Here is a 12,069-nt window from a genome sequence, read left to right on the forward strand (position 1 = left end):
CCGGCCTCCATACTGTTTTTGTTTTGTTTTGTTTTGTTTTTTATAATGGCTGTACTAATTTACATTCCCACCAACAGAGCACATGGGCTGTCTTTTCTCCAAATTCCCCTGACCACTTATCTTTTATCTTTAAAAAAATTTTTTTGTCAGGCACGGTGGCTCACGCCTGTAATTCCACACTTTGGGAGGCCAAGGTGGGTGGATCACCTGAGGTCAGGAGTTCAAGACCAGCCTGACCAACATGGAGAAATCCCGTCTCTACTAAAAATACAAACTCCATTAGCCAGGCGTGGTGGCGCATGCCTGTAATTCCAGCTACTCAGGAGGCTGAGGCAGGAGAATCACTTGAACCCAGGAGGTGGAGGTTGCAGTGAGCCAAGGTCACGCCATTGCACTCCAGCCTGGGCAACAAGAGTGAAACTCCTTCTTAAAAAAATTTTTTTTAAATAGATTTTGGGGGTTCAGTGCAATTTTGATACATGGATATATTGAATACTCATAAAGTCTAGGCTTTTAGTGTAGCCATCACCCAAATAATGTGTATTGTACCTAACAGGTAGTGTCTCATCCCTCAGCCCCCGACCCTCCCACCTTTTGGAGTTGCCAGTGTCTGTATAACCATGGGTACCCATCGTTTAGCTCCCATTTGTGAGAACATTCGGTATTTGACTTTCTTCCTTCTTTTTTTAAAGGCAGGATCTTGCTCTGTTGCTCAGGCTGGAGTGCAGTGGCACGATCATGGCTCACTGCAGCCTTGAGCTCCTCAGTTCAAGTGATCCTCCCACCTCTGCCTCCTGAGTATCTGGGACTACAGGTGTGCACCACCACACCCAGGTAATTATTATTATTATTTTTTGTAGAGACGGGATCTTGCTATGCTGCCCAGGCTGGTCGTCTCCTACTCCTGAGTTCAAGGGATCCTCCCTCCTCAGCCTCCCAAAATGTTGGGATTACAGGCATGAGCCACCACACCAGCTAGTATTTGACTTTCTGTGTCTGAGTTATTTCGTTTAAGATAATGGCCTCCAGCTCCATCCAAGTTGTTGCAAAAGACATTATTTCATTCTTTTTTTAATGGCTGAGTAGTATTCTATGGTGTATATTCTGACAGGTATTAGGTGATGTCTCATTGTGGTTTTAATTTGCATTTCCCTGATGATTAATTCTATTCAGCATTTTTTCTTTCATGAACCTATTGGCCATTTTGTATGTCTTCTTTTAAGAAATGTCTATTCAAGTCCTTTGCCCATTTTCTAATTGGGTTATTTGTTTTCTGAACATAAGGTTTCACAGAGCAGGAGCACCATCATCTTGGACAAACACAGCCACTTTAAGTTCCAGCTCCTTTTCTAGCCTCATGCATTTCAGGGAGATCACTTCTCTTCTAACTACAAGAAGACAGAAAGAACAGACCATAAAACACAAATAAGACAGCTGGGGGACAGACGCAGGTGGGGAGAAAGTCTCTTGGGTAACTGCCAAACTTCACCTGCATACAATGGGCCCCAGTAAAACAGTGGGCCTTAATAAACACATTCCTTTCCCTTCAGGTGCACTACGATAGGGAAGCTAAAAGCAGACTTGGGGAATATGCCAGGAGGCTCTCCACCTCCTGGGTTCAAGAAATTCTCCCGCCTCAGCCTCCTGAGTAGCTGGGATTACAGGTGTGCACCACCACGCCCGGCTGATTTTTGTATTGTTAGTACACATCTGTGGTCTCAGCTACTTGGGAGGCTGAGGCAGTAGGATTGCTTGAGCCCAGGAATTCAAAGCTGCAGTAAACTATGATTGCCCTACTGCACTTCAGCCTGGGCAACAGAGTGAGATCCTGTCTCAAAAAAACCAAACCAAAACAAACAATGAAACCCAAACTGAAAAGGCAGATTCTGCTGGACTAGGCTCTCTGAGTTGCTTTGCAAATGTTTTCTAGTTGGGCATGGTTTGAGTCTGAGCTGCTGTGGAACATATTCGGGGAGACTCATGATGTCCTTGGTGGGCTTCAAACAGCACAGGCATATTGTGCTCAGAGTCTCTGCATTTGCTGTTCCCGCTGCCTGAATTGCTCTTCCTCTAGTCATCCTCCCTGCTGACTTCCTTATCTGCTTTGCGTCTTTGCTCAAGTATCACCTTTGCACTCGGACATCCACTAACTGCTTAATGAAGACTGTGACTCTCTCCTCACCCTCCATATGTTCTTTTCCTGATTATCGTTATTATTTTTAATTTAAAAAATATATTTTCTTCGAGACAGAGTCTTGCTCTGTTGCTCAGGCTGGAGTGCAGTGGTACGATCTCAGCTCACTGCAACCTCCGCCTCCTGGCGTTCAAACAATTCTTCTGCCTCAGCCTCCTGAGTAGCTGGGATTACAGGTGTGCACCACCATGCCTGGCTAATTTTTGTATTTTCAGTAGAGACGGTATTTCGCCATGTTGGTCAGGCTGGTCTCGAACTCCTGACCTCATGATCCGCTCACCTCGGCTTCCCAAAGTGCTGGGATTACAGGTGTGAGCCACCGCATCCAGCCCTGATTATTGTTTTTTCCCTATAGGACTTATCACCATCTGACAATGGTTTGCAAAGTGTAGCCTGCAAATCCCCAGGTGTGGCAGCCTTGAGACCATTCAGGAGGTCTGCAAGGTCAAAATGATTTTAATAATCATTCTAAGATATTATTTGCCTTTTTTCACTGTGTTAGTCTATGCACTCATGGAGCAAAAGTAAGGGCGAGTAACAGTGTCTATCATCTAAAAGGGAATCAATGCAGCAGCACCAAACTGTACTAGGGGTCATTATATTCTTCATTGCCACACACTCACGGTTTTAACAAAAGCCATTTTCAGGCCAGGTACAGTGACTCATGCCTGTAATTCCAGCACCTTGGGAGGCCGAGGCAGGAGGATCACTTGAGCCCAAGAGTTTGAGACCCGGTCTCTACAAAAAAGTAAAGGAAAAATTAGCCAGACCTGGTGGCGCACACCTGTGGTCCCAGCTACTCAGGAGGCTGAGGTGGAAGCATCACTTGAGCCCAGGATGTCAAGGCTACAGTGAGCTATGATTGTACCACTGCACTCCAGCTTGGGTGACAGAGGGAGACTCTATCTAAAAAAAAAAAAAAAAAAAAAAAGCCAGTTTCATTTAGGCTTGATTTAGGCTTGTACTTGATAAAGCAATACAATTTTTCATTTTATTAAATCCTTTTTTTTTTTTTTTTTTTGAGACGGAGTTTCACTCTTGCGGCCCAGGCTGGAGTGCAATGGTGCAATCTCAGCTCACTGCAAACCTCTATCACCCGGGTTCAAGCAATTCTCCCTCAGCCTCTGTAGTAGCTGAGATTACAGGCACCCACCACCATGCTGGGCTAATTTTTTTTGTATTTTTAGTAGAGACGGGGTTTCACCATGTTGGCCAGGCTGGTCTTGAACTTCTGACCTCAGGTGATCCACTCACCTTGGCCTCCCAAAGTGCTGGGATTACAGGCGTGAGCCACTGCACCTGGCGCATTTTATTAAATCTTGACTCTTGAGTGTATGTCTTTTTAATATTCTGTGTGATGCAACAGGAAGTATGGATAAAAAATTTTTCTACACACAGAAGTACCATGGTAGCTGTCTCCAAGACAAAAAAAAAAAAAAAAATTACCACTTGTGTGAGTGTTTGAATTGCAAGCTGAACCAGCTACTTTTTTTCATGGAATTCCATTTTTAGACAGATAAACCTCAGCTATTCTGACATGGTGTATTAGTCTGTGTGTGTGTCTGGTTTTTTTTTTCTTTTTTGAGACAGAGTCTCGCTCTGCTGCCCAGGCTGGAGTGCAGTGGTGTGATCTCGGCTCACTGCAACCTCCACCTCCTGGGTTCAAACAATTCTCCTGCCTCAGCCTCCTGAGTAGCTGAGTGGTGTGCACTGCCATGCCCAGCTAATTTTTGTATTGTTAGTAGAGATGGATTTTTGCCATATTGGACAGGCTGGCCTCAAACTCCTGGCCTCAAATGATCCTCCCTCCTTGGCCTCCCAAAGGCTGGGATTATAGGCGTGAGCCACAGTGCCCGGCCAGACTATTTGCATTGCTATAAAGGAATACCTGAAACCGGGTAATTTATAAAGAAAAGTGCTTTATTTTGGCTCACAGTTCTGCAGGCTGTACAGGAAGCATGGCACTGGCATCTGCTTCTGGTGAGGGCCTCAGGCAGCTTCCAGTCATGGTGGAAAGTGAAGGGGAGCAGAAATGTCAAATGGTGAGAGAGAGCAAGAAAGAGAGAGGGAGGAGGTGGCAGGCTCTTTTAAACAGTTAGCTTTCCCATGAACGCATAGAGTGAGAACTCACTCATTACTAGGAAAATGGCAGCAAGCCATTCGCAAAAAATCCACCCCCGTGACCCAAACACCTCCCCGCTAGGCCTGCTTCCAACACTGGAGGTCACATTTCAATGTGAGATTTGAGGGGACAGAACACTCAAACCATAGCAAAGGAGGTTTGACAAACATTTTTGCAAAAATGAAAGAAATATATCTGTCACTTCAAGGAAAATGATTCACAGTCATTATCGTCAATGATAAAATTTGCACTTTTTGGACAGGCGTGGTGGCTCACGCCTGTAATCCCAGCACTTTGGGAGGCCGATGCGGGCGGATCACCTAAGATCAGGAGTTTGAGACCAGCCTGGCCAACATGGTGAAACCCCATCTCTACTAAAAATACAAAAATTAGCCAGGCATGGTGGCATGCGCCTGTAATCCCAGCTACTCAGGAGGCTGAGGCAGGAGAATCGCTTGAACAAGGGAGTTGGAGGTTGCAGTGAGCCGAGATTGCGCCATTGCACTCCAGCCTGGAGACAGAGCGAGACTCTATCTAAAAAAAAAAAAAAAAAAAAGTTGCACTTTTGAGTGAAAATTATAATTTTTAAAAATTTGTCGAGGCGGGCGGATCACGAGGTCAGGAGATCGAGACCATCCTGGCTAACACAGTGAAACCCCGTCTCTACTAAAAATACAAAAAAAAAATTAGCCGGGTGTGTTGGCGGGCGTCTGTAGTCCCAGCTACTCGGGAGGCTGAGGCAGGAGAATGGCGTGAACCCGGGAGGCGGAGCTTGCAGTGAGCCGAGATCGCGCCACTGCACTCCAGCCTGGGGCACAGAGCAAGACTCCGTCTCAAAAAAAAAAAAAAAAAAAAAAAATTTGTATTCACAACTGTGACAGCTTCCCAACACTTTAAAACTTTCCATGAGGTCAGTGATGATATTAACAAACATGACTTTTTGCTATTGCATAATAAAATGTGTTAATATTTAGAAGATCTGTAACTAGTGAGCTAACATTTTTCAAATGACGAACGCATGAGGTTTCAAAATCATGCATGGTTAAAAGACGAGCTTAATGGATTTTAATATTAATAGAACGCAAGAATTCAGGGACAGGGTTTCCAATTCCACATTGCAACTGTTCTTGAAGAAACTAAAATATGTAGCATTTTGGTGTCGTCTCAAAGAATAGACACAGTTACCTGAAAAGCTGATTAAAATAATCAGCTTTTCAACTGCCTGTCTGTGTAAGGCTGAATTTTTTTCATTAATTTCAACCAAAACAATATACCATTACAGATTCAATGCAGAAGCAGATATAGTTGATTTTCATTATTCATGGTAGTTATATTCTATGAAATTGCTTTTTTTTTGTTTCTTATTTTAGAGATGGAGCTTTGCTCTTGTTGCCCAGGCTAGAGGGCAATGGCACGATCTCGGCTCACCACAATGGTGCGATCTCGGCTCACTGCAACCTCCGCCTCCTGGGTTCAAGCGATTCTCCTGCCTCAGCCTCCCAAGTAGCTATGACTACAGGCAAGCGCCACCATACCTGGATAATTTTGTATTTTTAGTAGAGACGGGATTTTTCCATGTTGGTCAGGCTGGTCTTGAACTCCCGACCTCAGGTGATCCGCCGACCTCAGGTGATCTGCCCACCTCAGCCTCCCAAAGTGCTGAGATTACAGGCATGAGCCACCGCACCCAGCCTTATAAAGTTGCTTTGAACAGTAAAGTAGCAAATACTAAATCACTGCTTCCAGGGGGAAGTGCAAGATTTAGTTTCTGTAAGCACCTGCTCACAACATTTTTGTCAACTGATATATACTTTGTTTTATTTGTGTTTTTGTTTAAAGACACCATATTTAATATATGTTGCTGATTCATTAACATTGAGCTCATGCCCAACAGTACTAAAAGTTATGTCTGAGCATAGCTTACCTAACATACATATTGTCTCTGTAAGTCACGTCACAGCCTTACAGCCTTACAGCCTTTTTTTTTTTTTTTTTTTGGTCTTGTTGTTCTTGTTGTTGTTGTTTTAGAGATAGAGTCTTGCTCTGTCGCCCAGGCAGGAGTGCAGTGGTACAATCATAGCTCACTGCAGCATCAAACTTCCAGGCTCAAGTGATCCTCCCACCTCAGCCTCCTGAGTAGCTGGGACCACAGGCACGCCCCCCATACCTGGCTCATTTAAAAATTTTTTGTAGAGATGGGGGAGTCCCGATATGTTGCTCAGGCTGGTCTCAAACTCCTGGGCTCAAGTAATCCTCCTGTCTTGGCTTCCCAAAGTGCGGCTGGGATTACAAGTGTGAGCCACCACACCCAGCTACCCCAAGGCCTTCTAGAGCTTAGAAACACACTAAGCACTTCAGCTTAGAAACGCTAGACAGCACTTCAGCAAAGTGCCCGGGACCATTTTAAACAGTGAAATCAACAAAAAACATGAAAATTAGAAAAGTATGGCAGTAAATAGGCCACAAATAGGATGCTTGTTCACTGTATGAGCTGAAATAAGATTAACAGAGCATGGTTTTATTCCACCTCAGCTACAAACGTTCATGCCGTGCAGCTCGAAATGTTAATCTCTCTGCAAATGACCCAGAATAACTTCAAAATCTCCTCAAGTATTAATTTTGGGGTCACAAATACATGTTAGTGAGTGAGTGACTTTGCAAATACAGAATCCATGAATAATGAAAATCAACTGTATAAAAATTCCGTTTCCTTTTCATTAAGGTAGCCATTAAAGCAATTTGAAAAAGTGTAAAACAATGTCACTCCTCTCTTTTTTTGCTCGTTTTGGAAAATACAGTTATTTTTCGTAAAAATATGCTATTTTATGTTAACATGTAGTAGGTTTATTTTTGTTATGTTAAAATAAATGTTGAAACACTTTTTCAGTTTTAATTTCTGATACTGTAAAGATCAATAGCCATAACCTATATAAACAAAAGCTCTTTGGAATCTCCCAGGATCTTTTTAAATTAAGACACAGTTTCTGAGAACAGTTTTAGATTTACGCAAAAAATGAAAAGATAGTGCAGACAGCTCCCACGTACTCCTTTGACTTAGTTTCACTTGTTATTAATATCTTTCATTAGTATGGCACATTTGTGTAATTACCATATTGTAATATTGATATTATATTGATACATTATTAACAAAATGTTATCGTTACAGATAACTTTTTATTAACAAAATGTTATTGTTACAGATAACTTTTTTTGAAACAGAGTCTTACCCTGTTGCCCAGGCTGGAGTGCAGTGGCACGACCTTGGCTCACTGCAAACTCTGCCTCCTGGGTTCAAGTGATTCTCTTGCCTCAGCCTCCCGAGTAGCTGGGATTACAGGCACCCACCACCATGCCTGGCTAATTTTATATTTTTAGTAGATACGGGGTTTCACCATGTTGGCCAGGCTGGTCTCGAACTCCTGACCTCTAGTGATCTGCCCACCTCGGCCTTCCAAAGGGCTGGGATTACAGGTGTGTGCCACCACGCCCCACGAATATGGATACATTATTATTAGCGAAAGCTCATACTCTATTCAGATTTCCTAATTTTTTCCTTATATCCTTTTTCTTTTCTAGGATCTCACATTACGTTTGGTTGTCATATCTTCTTAGACTCCTCTTGTATGTGACAGTTTCTCAGACATTCCTTGTTTTCTCATTTTTTAATTTTAATTTTTTATTTAGAGACCAGGTCTCGCTCTGTTGCCCAGGTTGGAGTGCTGTGGCACAATCATAGTTCACTGCAGACTCAACCTCTTGGACTCAAGGGGTCCTCCTGCCTCAGCCTCCTGAGTATCTGGGACGACAGGCACCTGCCACCAAACCCTGCTCCAGACGTTCCTTAATTTTTAATGACTGTTTTGAAGAGGACTGCGTGGGTAGATTATCGGATGCCTCTCTGTTGAAATTAGTCTGATGTTTTTCTCATGCTTAGGCTTGAGTAATGGTTTCTTTGGGATCCTCCCTGATTGTTACGGGTGTAAAGGGTTTGCAAGGCCCAATTGCCAGGGAACTACTGCTATTTTATTTACTTATTATTTTGTGTGACAGACCAAGGGCCCTGTGGTCTTCGCTGCTGAGTCTCCAGCCTCTAGCACAGCCAAGTGCACAGTAAGTATTTGTGGAGTGAATGACCGTAAGAGGCAGGAGTTCAGGGGCAGCTCTAGGTTCAAGAAGGATGCAGAATCGTCCAAGCACAGTGAATGAATGAAGCAGCAGAGTGAGAAGGTTGCAGAGCGGGGTTGCCAATGTGGTCCAGGGGAATCTGACATCTAAGACAGAGATTCAGCCTTAGCCATACATTGGGGAGCATTCAAATATACTGATGCCTGGGTCCCACTTCCAGGTATGCTGATGTGCTTGGTATAGGGTGTGGCTTGGCCATCAGATTTCTTTTCTTTTCTTTCTTTTTTTTTTTTTAGACAAGGTCTTGCTCTGTTGTCCAGGCTGAAGAGCAGTGGCGCAATCATAGCTCACTGTAACCTCAAATTCCTAGGCTCAAGTGACCCTCCTGCCTCAGCCTCCTGAGTAACTGGGACTACAGGTGTGTGCCCAGCTAATTTTTTATTTTGTTTTTTAAATAGAGACAGAGTCTTGCTATGTTGCCCAGGCTGATCTTGAACTCCTGGGCTCAAGTGATCCTCTCTCCTTGGCCTCCCAATGTGCTGGGATTACATGTATGAGCCACTATGTCAGGCTGGCTTCAGAATTTTTAAAAGCTCTCCAGGTAGTTTTAAAATACAGCTAAGTTTGAGAATCACCTATCTAGGAGTTGTTGCAAAGAAGCAGAGCCAGGGCGATGCATGCAAAGAATTAGAATTGGGGCATCTGTTTCCTGGCTGTGTGACCTTGGACAAGTTATTGAACCTTTCTGAGCACCTGTCCCCTCCCTGAAAATAGAGAAAGTGATATCTACTTTATAGGAGTGTGTAGATTAAATATAAGTATTAATAAAAGAGCCTGCCTAGTTTAGGAGGTTGCCATCAACACTCCATCAATAACGGCAACAATAATAAAAAACATTGAACGTGCACTGAGGTGTTTTTTTTTTTTTTTTTGATGGAGTCTCGTTCTGTCGCCCAGACTGGAGTGCAGTGGTGCGATCTCGGCTCACTGCAACCTCCGCCTCCTGTGTTCAGGTGATTCTCCCGCCTCAGCCTCCCGAGTAGCTGGGAATACAGGTACCCGCCATCATGCCTGGCTAATTTTTGTATTTTTGTAGAGAGGGGATTTCACCTTGTTTTCCAGGCTGGTCTCGAACTCCTGACCTCAAGTGATCCTCCCGCCTCGGCCTCCCAAAGTGCTGGGATTACAGGCATGAGCCACTGCGCCCGGCCTGCACTGAGTTTTTATGCATACGACAGACTTGATGCTCAGATCTTTAAATGGCGTTAGCTCTCAGGAGAGGCGGAAGATGTGGGAAGCAACCAAGTCATCGCCTTTTGAGAAGAAAAGCCGAGTGCACCTTGCCTGGTGTGCTCTAAAGACAGCAAAGAATAATATTTAGGAACAACATTATCCATCTCCCATTTGCCCAATACTTCGCGCTGGCACGGGGCATTTCCAGCCTCACGCGCTTTAATTTTCTCAGCTTTAATTTTCTGTGGGGTCGGCCAAGTCATCTTCCTTGTTTAGCAGAGGAGGCCAGGCTCAGAGAGGGAGAGGAGTTGGCCCAGGGACACACAGCGGCTAAGTGGCCAAGGCCGGAAGGTGCACCCGCAGGGAGAAGCGGGCAGCGGAGCCCTCTCCCTGGCTGTTGTCACTGGGACACTAGAGCCGCGCCTTCCCCAGGCCTCCGCCGAGGCTGCTGGAGCGGGTCCCGCGGTGCCAGGGCCTGTTCCCCGCGCTCCGCCAGGGATGCTGGGGCCTCCGAGGGCTCCGGAGGCTGTTTGGGGGGGGGGGGCGCGGAGGCGCGGCTCCGAGCAGGGGGCGGGGGCTGGATGCCGGAGAGGCCACTCACCCCCGCCCACCCTCAATCCCCCTCCCTTCCCAAACACGCGGTCCCCCTTCTCCCACTTGGCTGCGGAGCCTGGGCAGGGCGCGGGGGAGGCGGGGGGCATCGCGGAGGGGATCCCGCCCCCTCCCCCGGCCGCTCGGTGCCCCCACACCCACGTGAGCGCAGGGCCGGCCCGGATCCCGCCCGCAGCATAGCGCGTCCCGGCTCCGCGCCGGTGCCTCCACCGTCCGGTACCCGCGCCGGTGCTGCACAGTCCCTGGCGGGTCCCCGCGGCCCCGGCCGGGCGCTTCGCCGGGCTCCGGCTCCTGCATCCGGGCGCAGCGCGCAGGCCGAGGCGCGGGCAGGCCGCCCCCGCCGCTCCGGACGCCGGTGAGTGGGGGCTCTGCGGCTCGGCGCGGGGACTCGGTGTGGCTGCGGCGCAGAGGTTGCGGGCAGGTGGGGGATCCGAGGCGCTGCGGTCAGGCGTGTGGGGCGCTCCCTGCGCCCACGTCCCCACCTCTCCGCCGCCCTTTGTCTCTGAGCTCCTCCTTGCCCCTTAGAGCCGTTGCCACCGCTTTTCTCCTGGTCGTTCTGGTGAGTTTCCCATCCCCTTAGTTATCCCCGGGTCTCCCTGCCCATCTCCCCACCTCCCCAAGCCGTGGCCTCCGCACACAGGCACGTTTCCAGCACCCAGCCTGATACCTTGTGCATTTATAGGGCTCAGTTGCCTTCTCTGTCAGAAGGCTTATTTCACCAATTTCAGATGTATCAGATGTGGCTGAGGCTGCAGAGGGTCTGGGCATTAGTGTGTGTGTGTGTGTGTGTGTGTGTGTGTGACGAGAGAGAGAGAGACTGAATTTGTGAGTGGGATCGCCGTCCTGAACAGGTGTGTGGAGCTGAATGTTCAAATGTGAGGATGATTTCGAAAGTCTGAAGTTTGTGTTTTGTGCCCTAAAGAGAGAGAGAGTGTGTGTGTGTGTGTGTGTGTTTCTGTGTATATGTAGGAATTGTATGACTGTCACTGCCTCTGTAGGATTTAATTCATGAAGGGTAGTTGTGCAGAGCCACGAAGGTGTGTGTGGTTGAGTGAGGGTGTACATGAATGTGTATGTGTGTGTGCAGAATTGTATGACTGCATGCCTGGAATTGTATTTCTGAAGGTGTGGGTGGTTGTGTGCCTGAGGATGTACATGAATGTGGCAAGCGTGTGTGAGTGTGTCTGTGTGCAGAATTGTACAACTGTGTGCCTGGAATTGCATTTCTGAAGGTGTGTGGTTATATGCCTGAGGGTGTACATGAATGTGGGAAGTGTGTGTGTGTGTAGGGATTGTATGACTGCATGCATGGAGCTGCATTTCTGAAGGTGTGTGTGGGTGTGTGTGTGGTTGTATGTCTGAAGAGTTTGCGTGTGACTGTGTCTGCCTGGGGTTGTGGATATGTCAATAGCATACAAGAGGTTTTCGAGGTTATGTGTGCCTGTGTGTGTCTGAGTGTGTGTGATGTACGTGGTTTCCACGCCATCTCTGTCTTCCCTCACTCACTCCTCTGGCTAGCATAGCATTGACATAAAATGTATAGAAAGCATTTTCAGTTTGCTCACTGTAGCTTGCTTTAGTTTTGGGGATGTAAGAGGCTCCAAGAGGCAGTCCACACATCTCATCACATCTAAGTGTCTGGAGGTTGGGAGAACCAAGTGGGAAAGACCCACCCTCAGCCCTCTCACCCTGTAGAAACTGGGGACACTAGAAGGGACATTTTCTGAGCAGGAAACCCAAGAGGTAGGTCCAAAAGAAAGCCTAGACCCAGGAAAGCCTAGAA

The 12,069-nt window shown here is 46.7% G+C and overlaps 1 protein-coding gene across 5 annotated transcripts in view; it reads left to right on the forward strand.

Annotated features, from left to right (window-relative positions):
- The first annotated feature begins 10,356 nt into the window (after positions 1 to 10,356).
- SLC1A6 (solute carrier family 1 member 6) overlaps positions 10,357 to 12,069 on the forward strand; it is a 29,767-nt gene continuing 28,054 nt past the window's right edge. Inside the window, exon 1 of one of the 5 annotated variants that reach the window (XM_030820586.1) lies at positions 10,357 to 10,845. The gene's annotated coding sequence lies outside the window, so the exon portion shown is untranslated. Of the gene's footprint in view, positions 10,846 to 11,264; positions 12,030 to 12,069 lie in introns of those variants that run through there. The other 4 variants (XM_030820584.1, XM_030820587.1, XM_030820585.1 and 1 more) reach the window with 4 other exon arrangements.

Source organism: Nomascus leucogenys, chromosome 10 (genome assembly GCF_006542625.1).
Source record: "Nomascus leucogenys isolate Asia chromosome 10, Asia_NLE_v1, whole genome shotgun sequence".
Classification (NCBI taxonomy): domain Eukaryota; kingdom Metazoa; phylum Chordata; class Mammalia; order Primates; family Hylobatidae; genus Nomascus; species Nomascus leucogenys.